General features: G+C 37.9%; 1 protein-coding gene across 1 annotated transcript in view; it reads left to right on the forward strand.

Moving 5' to 3' along the window:
* LOC113306054 overlaps positions 1 to 14,047 on the forward strand; it is a 79,557-nt gene that overhangs the window by 31,122 nt on the left and 34,388 nt on the right. The gene's annotated exons all lie outside the window — the stretch shown is intronic.

Genomic DNA, 14,047 nt, shown 5'->3' on the forward strand with positions numbered 1-14,047 from the left:
ACCAATATCCCATAACAAATTTCAATATAACAAATCATAAGATTAAATACTGCAAACCATCATTCTCAAAATATTTTTAGAATTTAAAACCAATAAACCTAAAAAATAATACAAGAAGATGAAAAATAATAGCTATGTGTAGTCACAATCATTGTTATTCCAAGCACTAGTTATTCTTCCAACTAAACCAAAAAGAAGATATACTAGGAAACAATGTCTTTGAGAAATTCTTTATCATTCCCGAGATCCTTATCGTCAACAGCCATTGGAACATAAGGTTCGTGAAGAAAGGAGTTAATATCAACAAACCGTCTTGGCTGGTGATGTCGAACCAGGGCTTTCTGAATTTCCAAAGATCTTAAAAGACAAGACTTTATTTCACCAATATCTACTTCCTTTAACTCATCAGGAACTTCGGAAAACTTCTGAGAGTTAGAAAGGGAAGCCGTTGGCTTTCTTGTATTCCTCCTCTTTCTTTTTAACAAAGGAGATGCTGGATATTTTACTTTTTCCTTGATTGATGGATTAACAATCATATTGACATCTTTTCCATCCAAAAACATGATGCTACATAGAACAGTCATAACCAACTGATTTTTGTGAGTGGAATTCACAATCCCATAAAGCAGTCTTAAGATAAAAAGGATATCAGAGAGGAAAAAGGAATGTAAGGTTCGAAACCTTTAAAAAGGTTCGTGGACGTCCAACTCTAAAACCCTAGAAAGAGTATAATTGACAAAAATAACCCCTTATTTGATAGACAGGAAAAGCGAACCAAAAAAAACTTTTCTAAAGCCTGTGCGTTCACAAACTTGTCTCTTTTGATCAGGCACATGAGACAAGATTTACCAAACAACACAATCAATTTGTGCTGTGGTGAACAACAATTTGTCCACCATTTCCCTATTGAGAGGAATCCTCTGACTTTTTTCTATCAAGGCGTCTTGACCATACCTTCTTCTCTAATGGTCTTATTTTGTCTTTGGAAACCAACTTCTTAGACGAAGATAAAATCCTACATACCTCAGCGGTTTTCTGAGCAAGTTTAAGCTTTCTTGCCAATCGATTTGCTCTTCGTTGAAGTTTTTTGGCGTGCGTCACTTGATGTTTGTACTTGTAACATCTTGACAGTTCATGACCCTTTTGAGAATACAACGAGCACATCAACCTCGGATAGTATTCAGGTATCTGTGATGTGAACGCAGCTAGATACATAGTAGATCCTGAAACATTACAATCAGAGTTTCCAAAGAATGGGTCAGTTGATTCTTCCAGCTTGATTGGATTCTCTTCTTCACCGAAACCATCAAGATTGATATATGTATTGCTACAACTATCAAAATCAACGTTCTCACATAGAAGATCGACACTTGATTTCCTATCTTCATCAGAATCATAGATCTCAGACATCTCATCAAGTGTTATAACAAGACCTTTGTTCCCAGTGTATTCTCTCCGATTAGGGCATTCATTTGCAAAATGACCAAAACCTTTACACTTAAAGCACTGTGGCATATCCTCGTCATCAGCCTCGTCAGCATCCTTTTTTTTAGGAGGAACGCGATTGTGAGGTTTATCTGACGACCTATTATTCCCTCGTCAGCATCACTGTGACCTAGATATTCGAAGACAAAAAAATCAGAGCAACACGGTTACGGGAGGAGAAATACACGAGATTTCGTTATTCTTCTCCGTGTTTATGTGTGTACTACTCAAGTACGAAGCATGTTCAACCTGTTATGGAATGTGTAGGGAGTGTTCCAGAAGAAAATCACGCATGGAGGAGATTAAAAAGGTAAGAAAATATAGATAGACACATTTATGTGTCCAATATGTCTCAATTGTATGTATTGTTAGTGCTCGATTTTGTATTTATTTTGTTATTTTATGTCTTTGTAGGTATTTATAGAGAAATAAGCTCTTGCGGCAAAATTGGCTCGAAAAGTGGTGTTTTTCACCCCATGATAAAGTACTAAAGGCACCCCAGAAATGCACCGAAAGCACCCCAAAAATGTGCCGGAGAAACCCCATAAAAATTACTATTTACGCCCAAAAATTACTATTTGCACCCCATAAGGCAAGTGCTAAAGGGAAACCCGTACATGATTAGGGGGAGGACATCTTCTTCTAAAATTCAAAAAAAACCAATTTTGGCGGGAAAACATTTCACTTCACTGGCAGAATTTCGATCGAATGTTTGGAGGAGTTTTTGTGTGATTCAATCGCTGAAACTTCATGGGTAGTTGTGATATCTCCTAACAGAGCTAGTATGGGTGTTTGTTTCGATCAAATTTGGCTGGATAACTTGGTTTAATCCAAACAGGGAGTTGGAGGAAAAACATGAGCTTGCACGAGTTGTGAGGAATTTAAACGTGTACTGCACGTGCTTGGAAGAGTTGATCGATATTCTGGAGCGTGAAGAAGGTATAGAAGGAAAGAAATACAGCTGCAGATGCGTAGGAAAACGATTTTTGGAAACAATATATTTTTGAGAATAAAAGAAATAATGGGATTAAATAAAGATATTTTGGGAGATTCAATGTCGCAATGATGTATAAATAGGTTCCTAGGATCACATAGAAGGGGGTACGGAGAGTTTGGAGTCGAGAGGAGAGCTCAGGTGGCGTGAATCAAGAGTTTTCAGAACTCTGTTTCTGCTGCTGCACCAAGAACACGAAGAATAAAAGACCACCAGAGGAAGTCGTTCATGCTACAGTGACAATGACAGCCACACGAGGGTCGCAGAGATACAACAACAACAGTTCTTTTTTATCGTTCTTTGTAACAGTGTTTTGCAACAATTATAAACGTTGCAAACACCCGATTTTCATTATTTTCTCTCCATTTCATCTTTGTAAACAAATTTTGAGCATGAATCAATATTTTGAGCAAGTTTACACAATAATGAGCTAAACGCATCCTCTGGGGCGACGGAGGAAGCTATTTCGCCAATGAAATGTGGTAATCTCTATTTTATTTAATTTATGCAATTATTATATGATTATTTGCCTTGATAAATAAATAGATAAAATGGTTTTTGTTAAACAGTTGTTATTTCAATTGATGGAGCATGCTAGCCTAGGGTTTTGATGTCCCATACTTTCGATTTACAATTGTTATTTCTAAAAAATCAACTTTTGCAATATTAAGAATCAATTGGAATGAAGGATTTGCATAATTATAATTAAAAAATATAAATCACTTTGATATTGGTAATTAGTGGAATCCATATCCCAGTCTTCTCCATATTTTTCATATCACTTTTATTTAAGTTTCCTATATTTTTTTATTTAAAATTAAGTCTAAAATCTGCTTTCACAAGTCTTGAACGAATCTTATCACTACAACAACAATTAAAAATCACATCAATTTTTGGCTCCGCCGACGCGGACTTGTCTTTAGGCTAGAGTTTTTAGATTTTCTTTTTTTTTGGTTTTTATTTTTATTTGTTCTTCTTTACGTTTTTGGGTTTTTGTCTTTTTCTTACAGAATTCGGAATTTGGAGCGAAAGAAAATTTTGCCAAAGCTTTTGGTGAACACTTAAAGACTTCGAGTAAAAGGCAAAGCCAAAGGAGCGAAAGAAGAAGATTTTTTTTCTTTTTTAAAAAAAAAGAGAGAAAAAAAAGAGACATTTTTATTTTTGTAGATTTTTATTTTTTAGACTTTCTTTTTCTTTTGCACTTTATATTTTTGGACTTTGGACTTTAAATTTCGGGACATTATTTTTTAAACCCTACGGAAGGGTAGTTTAAATATAAACTATTTGCATAAAAGGACGGTGATTACGATATCACCTCGGCCCCTCGGGTTCGTACATGACATAGGAGTCGTGGCCCGAGTCGACTACAAAGGTTCATCCTCCGTCTGGTACGAGAGGTAAGTTTGTCGAAACACTCGTGAATCCCCTGTCAGCGAGTTATTGTCTTCCTTCGTATGCATATATGTTGAGGACTTGAAAACAACTGCTTTAATTTCCTAGTAAAGGGCAAGGACTAGCCATACAAGATAAGGGTTCGGATTTCATCACCGTTCTCTTCTTTCCCGCCTTAGGAAAACGACACCAAACGCGAACCTAAGCCTAAAATTTTGACTAGAACGAGACCGATAGGGTAACAAGCTTAACAGGAAAGTCATTCGAAAAATATTGGTTACTCTTTTACGCGTACTTCGAAGTTCTTGACGGTTTTTGTAAGTTGAATGCGTGACTGCACCGCCTTGTAATACCGGTGAGGCCTTGGGTATCAAAGCTCCACCGAGCTTCCCTCGCCTCTATTCAACTTACTTTAACTCGGATTGATTCCAGAGGGGTTTGCTTAAATTGTAACGAATTCCCGTTCGAAGGATTAGAAGCTGGTCTAGAAACAATCTAAGTGGAGCCATCATGCATTTTGTTTGCTAGAAATCAGTAGGTTTGTTGTGGTGGAGTCAGCCTTGTTTGTGTCTGCATAGAATATCCCTTCCTTTTTAGGACTTCTCTTTTTAATTTTGTTTTTCTAGTGTATGCCCGAAGTTTTAAAACGGGCTTTGAAAAGAAACACTCTAGGTCGTCTGATTAGTGACAAACCTAGTAGTTCTTCTTGTGAAGGCGGGGAGCTCGAAGACTCTTCTTTTGAGAGCCCCGTTTTTGGAAACTTCAGTTTTAAGAATCTGTCTCTTCGTGATGAAAGTACCCCTAGTACTCCTAGTCCTTTGGTAGTGCCAGAAATGGCAACTTTGAAAGCTTTGCTAAACCCAACTAGGACCTCTCGTCCATCTTGTATCAAGTTAGCTGAAACCGAGGCAAATTATGAACTGAAACCTGGGAATTTACGGATGCTCCCAATGTTTTTAGAGAAGGAGAATGAGAACCCCTATTTTCATGTTAGGGAATTTGAGGAAGTTTGTAGTACTCTGAAAATTAAAAACCAAAGTGATGATGCGTTGAAACTTAGGTTATTCCCCTTTTCCTTAAAAGATGAAGCCAAATCTTGGATGTATAGTTTGGACTCTGAGTCAATTGAAACCTATGACCAACTTACTTCTGCCTTTACACATATGTTTTTCCCAAGGCATAAAACATCGTCTATTAGGACAAAAATATGTACTTTTGCCCAATAAGAGGGAAAATCTTTATATAGGTACTTATAAAGGTTCAATGACTTGATATCTCAATGTCCTCATCATGGTTTGGAGAAGGTTAGGTTAGTTCAGACGAGGGTTTAGATTATTTAACAACAACCATGGTTGAGTCCTTATGCACATGTGGGTTTGAGAATAAAACTGTTGATGAAGCGATGACATTTTTGAATGAAATCGCCGATAAGACCCAACAATGGGAAAATAGTAGGGAACCCCAGAAAACAATCCTTCTAAGTAGAGGAAATGTTAATAGGGTAGAAGGATCTTATGAGTCAGATGCCAAAATAGCAGCTATAGCCAAAAGGTTAGAAGCCTTAGAATTAGGTCATTCTAGTGGTAGTAGTGGAAGAAATGAGCCTTTTTGGGAAGGCCATGTTGTTGAAGAGCAAGCCAATGCTCTTTATAACAACACTAGGTTTGATAACCGACAGAAGTTTGACCCATATTCAGAAACCTATAACCCTGGCTGGAGAAACCATCCAAACCTTTCTTGGTCCAAGGGCCAGAATCAAGGTCAGTCTAGTAATGCTCAGGTTCCCCCAGGTTTTGGCTATACTAAGAATCCTTCAGCTCCGGCACAGTTTCAGAACCCTTCGGATAAGAAGATTATGAGTTTAGAAGAGTCTCTTGCTTTGTTAACTCGTAACACTGTGCAGTTTCAGCAATCTGTTGCTCAAGGTTTAGAAGAAAATAAGAGAATAGGTCAGGCTAACTCTCAGGCTATTTCCGAGTTGAAAACCCAGGTTAGTCAGATAAATGAGTCTTTAAGAGAAAGAGGTAAGTTTCCTAGTCAGACTCAACCCAACCCTAGAGGAATTAATGAAATAGGTGAAAGACCATCTGATCATGTGAATGCTATTAAAACCCTTAGGAGTGGTAGAGTGAGAGACAACAAGGTTTCCATGCCTGATAGTGAACATGTAGTTCACCCTTCTGAACCAGAAACTGAGGAGACTGATAGAGTCTCTAAAGAGACCAATGAGGGTCATATTGAGCCCGGCTTTGTCCCTAGAGCCCCATTCCCACAGCTGCTAGTTCCAACTAAGAGGGAGTCCAATTTTAATGATATATTGGAGGTTTTTAAGCAGGTAACTATCAACCTTCCACTAGATGCAATTAAGCAGATTCCCTCTTATGCCAAGTTTCTCAAGGATATGTGTACGCGAAAGCGAAAGCTTAATGTCCAGAAGAAAGCCTTTCTAGCTAGTCAGGTGAGTTCTATTATTCAGAATACCACTACTCCTAAGTATAAAGACCCAGGGTCCCCTACCATTTCTTGCACAATAGGTAAATACCGTGTTGAGAAAGCGTTGCTTGACTTAGGAGCTAGTGTGAACTTACTACCATATCATGTGTACCTTAAGCTAGGACTTGGTGAGATGAAACCTACCCAGATGACACTTCAGTTAGCTGATAGGTCCGTTAAAATTCCTCGTGGTGTGATCGAGGATGTTCTCATAGAGGTTGACAAGTTTATTTATCCAGTGGATTTTGTTATCCTAGATACCCAACCTGTCCCTGACCCAGAGAACCAGATACCGGTAATTTTAGGTCGCCCGTTTTTAGCTACATCCAATGCGATCATTAACTGTCGAAATGGTATTATGAAATTGTCTTTTGGTAATATGACTATTGAGCTGAACATTTTTAATATTAGTAAGCTACCCTCTGAACTAGATGACTCGAACATAGAAGAGGTGAACATGATAGGAACATTAGTCGAGGAGTCATTACCAAACACTTTGTTAGAAGATCCATTAGAGAAATGCCTAGCTCACTTTGGGATTGATTTTGATGATGATAATGTGATTAATGAGGTGAATGCTTTGTTAGATTCAACCCCTTTGTTAGATACTAGTAATGGATGGAAACCTAAAGTCGAACCACTACCAGTTTCTAAGTCTACCCTAGTTCCTTCATTAGAAGAGCCTCCTAAGTTGGACCTAAAACCATTGCCAGATTCCCTGAAATATAGGTTTTTAGGCCCGTCTGAGACTTTACCTGTGATTATTTCTTCCGTCTTGGATAGTGACCAGGAAAGTAGGCTAGTAACCGTCCTTCAAAACAACAAGGAAGCTTTAGGGTGGACCATAGCTGACATTAAGGGTATAAGTCCCACTGTTTGTATGCATCAGATCTATTTAGAGAGTGATACCAAACCTTCTAGGGAGATGCAACGTCGACTAAACCCTAATATGAAAGAGGTAGTTCGAAACGAGGTCCTTAAGTTGTTAGATGCAGGCATTATCTACCCCATTTCAGACAGTAAGTGGGTCAGCCCCGTTCAGGTTGTACCCAAGAAATCCGGTATTACTGTAGTCCAGAATGATAACAATGAGTTAATCCCGACCCGAGTGACCACGGGTTGGCGTGTTTGTATTGACTATAGGAAATTGAACAAGGTCACTAGGAAGGACCACTTTCCCCTTCCCTTCATCGACCAGATGCTAGAGAGATTAGCTGGACATAGTCACTACTACTACTGCTTTTTAGATGGCTACTCTGGATATAATCAGATCGTTATTGCCCCAGAAGACCAGGAGAAAACCACTTTTACCTGTCCCTTTGGTACCTTTGCGTATAGACGCATGCCTTTCGGGCTTTGTAATGCCCCTGCGACTTTTCAGCGTTGCATGATGAGCATATTTTCTGACATGGTAGAACGGTTCTTAGAGGTCTTTATGGATGATTTTTCAGTGTTTGGTTCGTCTTTCGATGAGTGCTTGCATCATTTGTCACTAGTGTTGACTAGGTGTAAGGAAAAAATTTAGTGCTTAATTGGGAGAAATGTCACTTCATGGTTCGTTCAGGAATTGTTTTAGGGCATATCGTATCTTCTAAGGGTATAGAGGTAGATAAAGCCAAAGTTGACCTTATTAAGACTTTACAGGTCCCAAAAACCGTAAGAGATATTAGGTCATTCTTAGGGCATGCAGGTTTTTATCGTCGATTCATTAAGGATTTTAGCCTAATTTCTAGACCTCTTTGCAATTTGCTTGCAAAAGATGTTAAGTTTGTCTTTGATGATGCTTGTTTAGAGGCTTTTGAGAAGCTTAAGAATTTACTCACTACCCCCGCCCCCATAGTCCAGGCACCCAACTGGAACCTACCCTTTGAGATCATGTGTGATGCTTCAGATTATGCTATTGGTGTTGTGCTAGGTCAGCGATTACTTCATGTGATTTACTATGCTAGCAAAACTCTGAATGATGCCCAGTTGAACTATACCACTACCGAGAAGGAACTGTTAGCCATTGTGTTTGCCTTAGACAAGTTTAGACCCTATCTCTTAGGTTCTAAGATCATCATATATACTGATCATGCTGCTTTGAAATATCTTTTGTCTAAGAAGGATACAAAACCTAGATTGATTAGGTGGATCCTTTTGTTGCAAGAGTTTTCTCCAGACATTAGAGACAAAAAGGGTGCCGAAAATGTTGTAGCAGACCACTTGTCTAGGCTAGTTGTTAGTTCCCCTGATGATTCCCTTCCTATAAGGGATAGCTTTCCTGATGAACAATTGTTCTTTGTTACCCAATTACCTTGGTATGCGAATATAGTGAACTATCTTGTTACTGGTCGAATGCCCCAACATTGGGGTAAACAAGATCGTTCTAGGTTTTTAGCTGAGGTTAAGCACTTCTTTGGGATGATCCTTATTTGTTTAAGTATTGTCCAGACCAGATTATTAGGAGATGTATACCTGAGAGTGACCAGTCCAGTATTATTTCCTTTTGTCATGATCATGCTTGTGGGGGTCACTTTAGTGCTAAGAAAACTGCTGCTAAGATATTGCAGTGTGGATTCTATTGGCCTTCGTTGTTTAAAGACTCCCACAGTTACTGTGTGACTTGTGAACGTTGCCAGAAATTAGGAACCATTTCCCGTAGGAACATGATGCCCTTGAACCCTATTTTAGTTGTGGAGGTCTTTGACGTGTGGGGTATTGACTTTATGGGTCCGTTTCCTAATTCTTTTGGTAACTTATACATCCTTGTCGCTGTAGACTATGTCTCTAAGTGGATTGAGGCGGCTGCGTGTAAAACCAATGACCATAGGGTTGTGATTGAGTTCTTGAAAAATAATATACTTACACGTTTTGGTACACCGCGAGCTATAATTAGTGATGGAGGGTCGCACTTTTGTAATGGACCTTTTAGGCTTTTGATGAAAAATATGGTATTACACATAAGGTAGCTACCCCGTATCATCCACAGACTAGTGGTCAGGTAGAAGTTTCCAATAGGGAGATAAAACGTATATTAGAGAAAACAGTTAATCCTAATCGGAAAGACTGGTCGTCTAGGCTTACTGATGCCTTATGGGCTTACCGTACTGCGTTTAAGACCCCCATTGGAATGTCACCTTATCGACTTTATGGCAAGGCATGTCACTTACCTGTTGAGTTAGAACATAGAGCTTATTGGGCTGTTAAGCAGCTAAATTTTTCACTTGACAAGGCAGGAGCCCATAGGAAACTCCAGCTCAATGAGTTGGAAGAGATTCGTAGAGATGCATACGATAGTGCTAAGGAGTATAAGAACAAAATGAAACTTGTGCATGATAGAAATATCTTAAGAAAGTCATTTTCTCCAGGTCAAAAAGTTCTTCTGTATGATACCCGCTTGCATCTTTTCCCTGGGAAGTTACGTTCTCGGTGGACGGGTCCTTTTATTGTTCGCACTGTCTTTCCTCATGGAGCTTTGAGATCGAGACACCGGATGGTAGTAGTTCTTCGAAGGTTAACGGTCAGAGATTGAAACCCTTTTTAGAGCCCTTTCCTACAGGTGATATTGAGGAGGTCCCTCTGGAGGACCCTGTTTACCCTTGATTGACCATCGAGGCGATTGTATGTTGTATATTAGTTTTTGATTTCTCTCTTCACCCAGGTACTATCTTTCCGACCTCTCTTTACTAATTCCTCATGTTACTTTACTGTTTGGTATTGCTCTTTCATTAGAAACATTGAGGACAATGTTAGATTTAAGTTTGGGGGTGGGGAAGAAACTTTTTGTTAGCTTTTAGTTGCAATAAATAAACTCCAGAGCCTAGAAAGTTATTCTTATTAAGGTTGGCACTAACCAATCTAAGTGGATGGGAACATTTTGGTTGTAGGAGTTGAGGAAACATCTAAAGAGTCTATTCATAAAAGCACAGAGCTCAGGTGTTAGAATTAAAAAATAACATGGTAGTTTCGCCATATCTCGTTGAATCCTAATCCTTCTGTTTTTTATTTAAGTGATTTGGTGGGGCACACGATTCAAGTTGTTACCATTGCTAGGGTGGAATAGAGTGATTGAGATGCCAAAAAAAAAAACAGACCATCAGACCAACCGGAATAAATTCAATAAAGTCGACCACTGGTGCCCTTGTATATGCCAGTTGTGTTGACCTAGAGTTAGGTTTATCGACCACTGGTTCCCTTGTATATGCCAGATGTGTTGATATTAGTCATACCGGTATCTCAGTCCATTAGGATAGGTTCACCTTGGCAGAGGCCTTCAGGCAGATATGGGAAACACCGTTCACTTTTAACCATCTCTTTATCCATCTTCTTAATCTTTCCATGTGATTGGTTGACTCCGGTTATGATGTACAGAAACTATCTGAGTAGAGATCTGTCACTTATATATGAATTTTAGTATGCTGAGTGCAAACTCGTGTACAACAATTGGAATTTCGCATCAGGGTACTTCCTCCTGTAGTCAATGAGAGTATGCCAACCAAGGAGATTCTTTAGTTCCTTTCAAGGTTCTGCATAGATATCTAGGGTCTGGAGTAAAGGTTTTGTGGGTACACCTCTGGTAAACCCTCCGGAGACAACACTCCGCCGCTAGGGCCACCTAGCGGTTTAACGGCTTGCTGCACGTGCTAAGTGTAGTCATTTTTATTTTGTAGTTTTGATTTGCTCGAGAACTAGCAAATAATAAGTTTGGGGGTGTTGATAGACGCATTTATGTGTCTAATATGTCTCAATTTTATGTATTGTTAGTGCTCGATTTTGTATTTATTTTGTTATTTTATGTCTTTGTAGGTATTTATAGAGAAATAAGCTCTTGCGGCAAAATTGGCTCGAAAAGTGGTGTTTTACACGCCAGGATAAAGTACTAAAGGCACCCCAGAAATGCATCGGAAGCACCCCAAAAATGTGCCGGAGAAACCCCATAAAAATTACTATTTACGCCCAAAAATTACTATTTGCACCCCATAAGGCAAGTGCTAAAGGGAAACACGTACATGATTAGGGGGAGGACATCTGCTTCTCAAATTCAAAAAAACCAATTTTGGGGGGATAACATTTCACTTCACTGGCAGAAGTTCGATCGAATGTTTAGAGGAGTTTTTGTGTGATTCAATCGTTGAAACTTCATGGGTAGTTGTGATATGTCCTAACAGAGCTAGTATGGGTGTTTGTTTCGATCAAACTTGGCTGGATAACTTGGTTTAATCCAAACAGGGAGTTGGAGGAAAAACATGAGCTTGCACGAGTTGTGAGGAATTTAAACGTGTATTACACGTGTTTGAAAGAGTTGATCGATATTTTGGAGCGTGAAGAAGGTATAGAAGGAAAGAAATACAGTTGCAGACGCGTAGGAAAACGATTTTTGGAAACAATATATTTTCGAGAATAAAAGAAATAATGGGATTAAATAAAGATATTTTGGGAGATTCAATGTCGCAATGATGTATAAATAGGTTCCTAGGATCACATAGAAGGGGGTACGGAGAGTTTGGGGTTGAGAGGAGAGATCAGGAGGCGTGAATCAAGAGTTTCAGAACTCTATTTCTACTGCTGCACCAAGAACACGAAGAACAAAAGACCACCAGAGGAAGTCGTTCATGCTACAGTGACAACGACAGCCACACGAGGGTCGCAGAGATACAACAACAACAGTTCTTTTTTATCGTTCTTTGTAACAGTGTTTTGAAACAATTATAAACGTTGCAAACACCCGATTTTCATTATTTTCTCTCTATTTCATCTTTGTAAACAAATTTTGAGCATGAATCAATATTTTGAGCAAGTTTACACAATGATGAGCTAAACCCATCCTCTGGGGCGACGGAGGAAGCTATTTCGCCAATGAAATGTGGTAATCTCTATTTTATTTAATTTATGCAATTATTACATGATTATTTGCCTTGATAAATAAATAGATAAAATGGGTTTTGTTAAACATTTGTTATTTCAATTGATGGAGCATGCTAGCCTGGAGTTTTGATGTCCCATACTTTCGATTTACAATTGTTATTTCTAAAAAATCAACTTTTGCAATATTAAAAATCAATTGGAACGAAGGATTTGCATAATTATAATTAGAAAATATAAATCTCTTTGATATTGGTAATTAGTGGAATCCGTAGCCCCAGTCTTCTCCATATTTTTCATATCACTTTTGTTTAAGTTTCCTATATTTTTTATTTAAAATTAAGTCTAAAATCTGCTTTCACAAGTCTTGAACGAATCTTATCACTATAACAACAATTAAAAATCACATCAAATATTCCCAAGAATATTTTCTTTACTGCCGAGTGATGATGGGATTTCTTGAAGTGATTGAGCGCGATTCCGATCGTTGTAGGGTATATAAAGGGTCTACGGGAGTCAGGAAAAGGTTACAGAGAGTTTGGGAGAGTTTAGAACATTACAAAGTGGAGGAATTTTGAGTTGAAGAGAATCACCATTTATGCTGCTGTGAAGAAAACGAAGAACATTAGACCCTAAGAGACAGTCGTAGTGATACAGTAGCAGCGACACTTCATATATATCGTTCTATATAACAGTTAGGTTTGTAACAAACATAAGTGTTACAAACCCGGTCTTATTGTTTTTCTCCCATTTCATTTTTTTGAACACCTTTGAGTAATAAAAATGAATTTTGAGCGTGTTTCCAACATGATGATGAGCTAATTCTCGCGTGACTGGGGCAATGTAGGAAACTATTCACTTATGCTTGATTGGTAATTTATTTTTACAATTTCTTTAATTTAATTCACTAGGATCAACATAAAGATAAAATTGGTTTTCTTAATTAGTTGTGAATCAATGTGATGTATTATGCTTAGAATTAATTCTTCGATAATTCATGCTTAGGGATTACAATTTAATATTTGGATACCTTAAAGATTAATAGTGAATTAACGACAAAAGAGCTTAATAATAATTCTTGAAATTTCATTATAAATCAATCAACTAGAAGGAATAGTGGAATCGGAGCCTTAGTCTATTTTTAAAATTTTCGTATATCTTTTTATTGTGAGTTTGCTATATTTTTAGTTTTAAAATTAAGTCTGAAATCTGCTTTCACAAGTCTCAACTAACCTATTACTGCAGCAACATTGAGATCATATAAATGGTGAAAAGTCACTTACTGAAGAAAAGTTAGCAAAGGAAAAATATTATTGTTCTTTTTTTCTCTTTTTACTGATCTTTTTTTTTGCAAAATTAGGACTTGTAGATATGTTCTGCTCAATAGGTTATTGTGAATATTTTTCTCCATAAAATGAATTATAGAATATGTTGAGTTGAGTAATGCGTGTTGTCTATTTTTATTGTTACTGTTGACAGTAAAAAGTTTGTATTTATTTTTCTTGTTAGTGTTTATGGTAAAAAAAAGTTTGTATTTGTTTTTCTAGAAGCAAATTTGTAATGACCAGACCCTTGTATTTATTTTTCTTGTTAGTGTTGACGGTAAAAAAGTTTGTGTTTGTTTTTTTAGAAGCATATTTGTAATGACCAGACCCTTCACCAATATTGTCCATGATTAGACAATCCAGTCATCCGGCGTTGTGGGTTTTTCAATGGGCACCGTTACGGTCATCCATCAGCAGCTTCCCGTGAGGTCATCCATCCATAGATTACTCCCGTCTAATGCTTAACTGCAGATTTTTCTGCCAACTCTGAAGCTAATTGTTCTGAAAAAGCCAG

This window comes from Papaver somniferum, chromosome 8, assembly GCF_003573695.1.
Source record: "Papaver somniferum cultivar HN1 chromosome 8, ASM357369v1, whole genome shotgun sequence".
Lineage (NCBI taxonomy): Eukaryota > Viridiplantae > Streptophyta > Magnoliopsida > Ranunculales > Papaveraceae > Papaver > Papaver somniferum.